Genomic DNA, 7,974 nt, shown 5'->3' on the forward strand with positions numbered 1-7,974 from the left:
TTTTGCTAATTATGTCTTCCAATTCTGATTTTGGTGGTTTGGTGGAGGTATTATTTTGATTCGCTCTAATGTAACTTCTAATTTGGAGATATTTGAAAAATTGCTTTCTATCTATATTATATTTATGTCTAAGCATATCAAAGGACATCATATCTTGAGAATCTGTTGCATACAAATCTTGGATTTTTTGGAGTCCTTTAATTGACCATTGTCTAAAAACTTCATCCTCTCTTCCTGGTCTGAAATCCTGGTTTCCCCACATTGGTGTAAACTGTGACAATACAACAGGTTCCTTCATATATCTTTTTACATCATACAACACTTTGACCATGTTCTTTACCATTGGATTTTTCGCCTTTTTAATCAAGTTTATTGCTGTGTCTGAGAAAAAATATAAAGGTAAAGGTGGATGCAAATTAATACTTTCCATCTCTGACCATTGCGGGGCATTATTTAAGTCAAAATAGTATCTTATAGACCTGATTTGACATGCCCAGTAATACCACTCAATATTTGGACACATGACACCACCCTCGTTATATGGTAGATGCAACAATGATAATCTTATCCTTGGTCTCCCATTTTTCCATAGAAAACCGAGAACAAGCTTTTTGATCCTGCTAAACCAATCAACTGGAGGCGGCAGGGGAATGTTCTGATACGCATAAAGCACCTTTGGCAGTATACTCATTTTGTATATATTAATCCGACCAATTAAAGAAATTGGTAGAGACATGCATCTGTCCACTATCTCTGTTATTTCTTTAGAAAGTCTTTCATAGTTATTTTCCACGATCTCACTTAATTTGGGCGAAATCATTATTCCTAAGTACATAAAGTCCTTTACTGTCTTAAAATGAGATGTTACTATGGGTGGGTTTTTCCTTTCTTCTTCATTTAGTAATAAAATTGATGATTTAGATTTGTTAATGACATACCCTGATATTTGACCAAACTCCCCTATCAATCTAAGCAGAGCAGGTATAGCTTCTGTTATTTTAGAGAGATATACTATTACATCGTCTGCGTACAACGAAATCCTATGTTCTACTTCATTTACCATAATTCCTGTCAATAATAAACTCGAACGTACAGCTATGGCAAAGGGTTCCATAGCTAATATAAACAGCAGTGGGCTTATCGGTGAGCCTTGTGGACATCCCCGTTTCACCCTTATTGGTTTAGAGATATTTTTGTTTGTCAAGATTTCAGCAGTTGGATTTGAGTGTAATAATTGTATCCATCTTCGAAACACATCTCCATAACCAAATCTAGTCAGAACATCAAAAAGATAAGGCCACTCGACCCTATCGAATGCTTTTTCAGCATCCAGTGAGAGAAAGGCCCTCTCTGAAGAATTGTTTAGTCCGACTATAATATTAAAGACTCTTCTCACATTGTGTAGACCTTGGCGCCCCAATATAAAACCGTTTTGATCTCTGTGAATTACTGAGGGGAGAGTATCTTGAAGACGTGTTGCTAATATTTTACCCAACACCTTAAAATCAGAATTAAGTAAGCTTATCGGCCTCAAATTTTCACATTTATTACTCGGTTTTCCTGGTTTATGTAACAAAATGATTAGTGATCCTGTTACTGATTTAGGAAGACTTCCTTTGCTTAATGATTCCTGATACATTTCCAATAGTGGTTTCATTAATTTACTTTTAAATTTTTTATAAAAATCAATTGGGAATCCATCTGGTCCAGCTTTTTTACCTGATCTCATATTGTTAATTGCCCTGCTTATTTCCTCTTCGGTGATTTCTGCATCTAATTGTTGTTTTACGTCGTCAGCGATAGTAGGAATATTTATTTTATCCAGAAACGCATTTCTGGAGTTTTGATCTGATCTATCCTGGGATTCATAAAGTTTTTCATAATAGTTTCTAAATTCCTTGTTTATTTCAATCGGATCCATTATCATTTCCCCTTTGCTGTTTATAATCAACGTTATATTTTTCTGCACTTCCAATTGTTTAATTTGCCATGCCAATATTTTTCCAGGTTTCTCTCCTTGTTCATAAAAAGACTGATTTAATCTCAAAATGTTCGAAGCTGCTCTATCTGCCGATTCTTTATTATATTGTGCTTTTAGAATTAGCAAGTCTTTCTCTATTAATGGGTCTCTACTTTTGAACACTAGTTCCTCCAGTTTTTTAATTTCCTTTTCCATGTGCTGTCTTGTTTTGCATTTTTCTTTAGATTTCGATGAAGTATATGCTATCATAACTCCCCTTAAACATGCCTTAAATGCCTCCCACCTAATGCTAGCTGATGTCTGTGAGCTATTTATAGTAAAATACTCATCTATTTCTTTTCCTACAAAAGTGAGGAATCCTTCATCATTCAGCCATTTCTGGTGTAAGCACCATCTATGTTCAATTGTTAAGTTATTATGTGTATATATGATATTGCAGGGAGCATGATCCGATATTAATATACTGTCATATGAACATGTCTTTATGTTTGATAGGAGGCTCGCTGATACTAAGAAATAGTCTATTCTGGAATACGTATTAAACGTTTTTGAATGGCAAGAAAAAAGTATATCATCAGGTTTTAACTGTCTCCAGATGTCTATCAAATGCAGTTCCTTCATGAAGTTAAGAATTGTCTTTCGGCTTTTGTTATGGGCCTGATCAGTCCCAGTCTGTCTATCCTTACTGGGATCCAGAACACAGTTCCAATCTCCTCCTATGATGCATTTTCCGTGGAGTGATGAAATTGTGAGAAAAAGATTAGTAAAAAATGTATCATCATCTGTATTTGGTCCATATACATTAATTAAGTTAATGGTTTCCTGTACAAGTAATCCCTGGATGATCAAATATCTACCAAATTTGTCTTTAATTACATTTTTGACCTGAAAAGGTACTGATTTATGTATTAATGTGATTACTCCCCGAGCATTGGATCTAAATGGTGCTGCATACAACGAACCCTGCCACCTCCTGCCAACCTTAATATGTTCCTCCTCCAGCGAGTGCGTCTCCTGAAGAAAAATTATTTTTGCTTCCAGATCTTTCATTTTGTTCATTACTTGCTTAATCTTTTTATTACTTTTTAGGCCTCTACAATTCCAAGAGGTACATTTAACTGCCAATTTCCGAGCCAACACGCCTCACATGCATTGCTAAATACTTGAATTTTTATAGTTTTTATTAATATTTTTTAATAATTTATTTGTAATAATGTATTCTGTTCTGGGAGTGTTTTTTTATGTATGTGTATTATATCATACATACACATTAAAAGGAATCTCTGTCCAAAAAATGCACTCAGTTTATTTCTTACTCACTATGAGCATCATTCATTATTCCCCACCAGTTATTAAGGTTAGGATATGTATTTTTTTTATTCCAATACATTCTTCTTTAGCAGCATTTAAATAACCTTGATCAGATTTGATGGTTTTGAAGTCTGCTCTTCAAAAGAGTATTTTGCTTTTCTTTCACAAATGTGGGGATTAAAGTGTTAAAATGTACAAAACAGTGATGTCATGTTTTGTGACGAGGACCCAGGCACAGAGAGACTTGATGAATTTAAGAATCTTTTGATTGAATAAAGAAATTTGCAGACTTGCACAGAGATGGTAAAATTATGATGACTGATAATGGAGACGAAGACAACAAACGATGAGGACAGGGAGAAACAAAGTTACAGTCAGAGAGAACTCGGGACAACATTTAAGGATGCAGGGACTGACAGAGACACGTTTATCTTTCCAGGCTGGGCAGGTCTCTGGGTGCTCAGCACCCCCAAAGCTCTGATCCTAGAATCACCCCTGATGGTGGTGCTGTGCCTAATATTGTGCTCATTTAACACGTTCTAACTCCCAACTTGTCAAGTGTGTGACGCATGGTCACACATTTGACACAGTCTTCTATCAAAAGTTAAATCTAACTTCATGAAGTTGTTCAAAAAGGCTTTATTTCCTACATACATGTATTTGAATGGAGTTCTCGCCCAACACAAAGAATAGGTTTTCATTTTGTGAATAACTTGAAAATCTTTTCTAAAAACCTATTTACCCAGCACGGAGATGCTGAAATCTATAAGGCAAAACCATATTTATGTGTGTCTGAGTCTTCTATCGAAAGTTACAGCTGTCTTTATGAAGTTGATGAGAAAGGCTTTATTTCACCACGTTAGTGCGTTTCTCACTGTTACATGTATTTGAATGGAGTTCTCGCCTGAAACAAAGTATAGGTTTTCATTATGTGAAGTACTTCATGAAGTTGTACAAACATGCTTTATTTCACCACGTTAGTGCGTTTGTGACTATTACATGCATTTGAATGGGGAACTCGCCCGAAACAAAAGTATAGGTTTTCATTATGTGAATAACTTGAAAATCTTAGCTCAAACAGCTGCAAAACCTGTTTGCCCAGCACGGGGATATTGAATTGTATAAGATAAAGCCATAAATATGTGTGTCTGAGCCTTCTATCAAAAGTTACAGCTGTTCATATGAAGTGTTACAAAGACGCTTTATTTCGTCAAGTCAGTGCGTTTCTGACTATTACATGCATTTGAATGGGGAACTCGACCGAGACAAAGTATAGGTTTTCCTTATGTGAATAACTTGAAAATCTTAACTCAAACAGCTGCAAAACCTGTTTGCCCAGCACGGGGAAATTGAATTCTATAAGATGAAGCCATGAATACGTATATCTGAGTCTTATATCAAAAGTTACAGCTATTTATATGAAGTTGTACAAAAACGCTTTATTTCGTCAAGACAGTGCGTTTCTCGCTATTACATGCATTTAAATGGCGTTCTCGCCCGACACAAAGTATAGGTATTCATTATGTGAATAACTTGAAAATCTTAGCTCAAAAAGCTACAAAACCTGTTTGCCCAGCACGGGGAAATTGAATTCTATAAGATAAAGCCATAAATATGTATTTCTGAGTCTTCTATCAAAAGTTACAGCTGTCTTTATGAAGACCATGAAAAAGGCTTTATTTCACCACGTTAGTGCGTTTCTCGCTATTACATGCATTTGAATGGAGTTCTCGCCCGACACAAAGTATAGGTTTTCATTATGTGAATAACTTGAAAATCTTAGTTCAAACAGCTGCAAAACCTGTTTGCCCAGCACGGGGATATTGAATTCTATAAGATGAAGCCATAAATATGTGTGTCTGAGTCGTCTATCAAAAGTTACAGCTATTTATATGAAGTGTTACAAAGACGCTTTATTTCGCCAAGACAGTGCGTTTCTGACAATTACATGCATTTGAATGGGGAACTCGCCCGAAAGAAAGTACAGGTTTTCATTATGTGAATAACTTGAAAATCTTAGCTCAAACAGCTGCAAAACCTGTTTGCCCAGCACGGGGATATTGAATTGTATAAGATAAAGCCATAAATATGTGTGTCTGAGTCTTCTATCAAAAGTTACAGCTATTTATATGAAGTTGTACAAAAACGCTTTCTTTCATCAAGAAAGTGGCAGATCCCATCCACAATATAAAAAGGCCTGTGCTACTGGATGATGCCATCCACATTGCACCAGATCCAGTGCTCCCTGTGAGGCCATATTCACAACACCAGGGCCTCTGCTGCTTGCTGATCCCATCCTCATTTCACCAGGGACTGCGTTGCTGGCTCATGCCATTCACATTACATCAGATCATGTGCTACTGGCTGAGGCCATCCTCATTTCACCAGGGCCTGTGGTGATGTCCGAAACCATCCACATTTCCCCAGGGCTTGTGTTGCTGGCTGATGACATCCACAAAACACTAGGGCCTGTGCTACTGGCTAAGGCCATTCAGATTACACCAGGTTGTGTGGTGCTGACCAATACTATCCATATTTCACCAGGGCCACTGTTGTTGGCTGAAGCCATACACATTATACCAGGGACAGGGCTTCCTGTGAGGCCATGTTCACCACACCAGGAACTGTACTGTTGGATGAGGCCATGGACATTACACCAGGGACATTGCTCCCTGTGAGGCCATATTCACCACACCAGGGCGTGTAGTGCTGGATGAGGCCATCCACATTACACCAGGGCCTGTGTTACTCGTTGATGCCATCCACATTAAACCAGGGCCTGTGGTGCTGGCCAATACCATCCACATTTCACCAGGGCCACTGTTGTTGGCTGAGGCCATTCACTTTACACCAGGGACAGTGCTACTGGCTGATGCCATCCACAATACACAAGGGCCTGTGCTACTGGCTGATGCCATCCACACACACCAGGGCCAGTGGTGTTGGCTGAGGACATTCACATTACACCTGGGCCTGTGGTGCTGAACGATATCATCCGCATTTCACCAGATCAAGTGGTGTTGGCTATGGCCATTCACATTACACCACTGTGTGTGCTACTCGTTGATACCATCCACGTTTCACCAGGGTTTGTGTTGATGGCTGATGCGATCCACATTATACCAGGGCCAGTGTTGTTGGCTGAGGCCACCAACATTACACCAGGGCCAATGTTCACTGTGAGGATATATTCACCACACCAGGGCCTGTGCTGCTGGCTGATACCATCCACATCTTACCAGGGCCTTTGCTACTCGTTGATGCCATCCACATTACACCAGGGCCTGTGCTACTGGCTGATACCATCCACAATACACAAGGGCCTGTGCTTTTGGCTGATGCCATCCACATTACACCAGGGCCAGTGGTGTTGATTGAGGAAATTCACATTACACCTGGTCCTGTGGTGCTGAACCATTTCATGCACATTTCACCAGATCAAGTGGTGTTGGCTATGGCCATTCACATTACACCAGGGCCTGTGTGTGGTGCTGACCAATACCATCCATATTTTACCAGGGACAGTGTTGTTAGATGAGGCCATCCACATTACAACAGGGCCTGTGATACTGGCTGAGGACATTTACATTTCACCAGGGCCTGTGGTCATGGCTGAGGCCAAATACATTTCACCACGGCCTGTGTTGGTGGCTGATCCCATCCACAATATACTAAGACCTGTGCTACTGGCTGATGCCATCCACATTACACCAGTGCCAGTGCTCCCTGTCAAGCCATCTTCACCACACCATGGCCTGCGATGCTGGCTGATGTGATCCACAATTCACAAATGCCTGTGCTACTGGATAAGGCCATTCACATTACACCAGGGTGTGTGGTGCTGACCAATACGATCCATATTTCACCAGGGCCACTGTTGTTGGCTGAGGCCATACACATAACACCAGGGACAGTGCTTTTGGCTGAGGCCATCATCACCACTCCAGGGCGTGTGGTGCTGGATGAGGCCATCCACATTACACCAGGGCCTGTGTTACTCGTTGATGCCATCCACATTGCACCAGGGCCAGTGCTCCCTGTGAGGCCATCTTAACCATACCATGGCCTGCGTTGCTGGCTGATGTGATCCAAAATTCACAAGGGCCTGTGCTACTGGCTAAGGCCATTCACATTACACCAGGGTGTGTGGTGCTGACCAATACGATCCATATTTCACCAGGGCCACTGTTGTTGGCTGAGGCCATACACATAACACCAGGGACAGTGCTTTTGGCTGAGGCCATCATCACCACACCAGGGCGTGTGTTACTCGTTGATGCCATACACAATGCACAAGGGCCTGTGCTACTGTCTAAGGCCATTCACATTACACCAGGGTGTGTGGTGCTTACCAATACCATCCATATTTCACCAGGGCCACTGTTGTTGGCTGAGGCCATTCACATTACACCTGGGCCTGTGGTGCTGAACGATATCATGTACATTTCACCAGATCAAGTGGTGTTGGCTATGGCCATTCACATTACACCAGGGTGTGTGGTGCTGACCAATACGATCCATATTTCACCGGATCAAGTGGTGTTGGCTATGGCCATTCACATTACACCAGGGTGTGTGGTGCTGACCAATACGATCCATATTTCACCAGGGCCACTCTTGTTGGCTGAGGCCATCATCACCACACCAGGGACTGTGTTGCTGGCCAATACCATCCATATTAC

This window comes from Aulonocara stuartgranti (assembly GCF_965226115.1).
Source record: "Aulonocara stuartgranti genome assembly, chromosome: 10".
Taxonomy (NCBI): Eukaryota; Metazoa; Chordata; class Actinopteri; order Cichliformes; family Cichlidae; genus Aulonocara; species Aulonocara stuartgranti.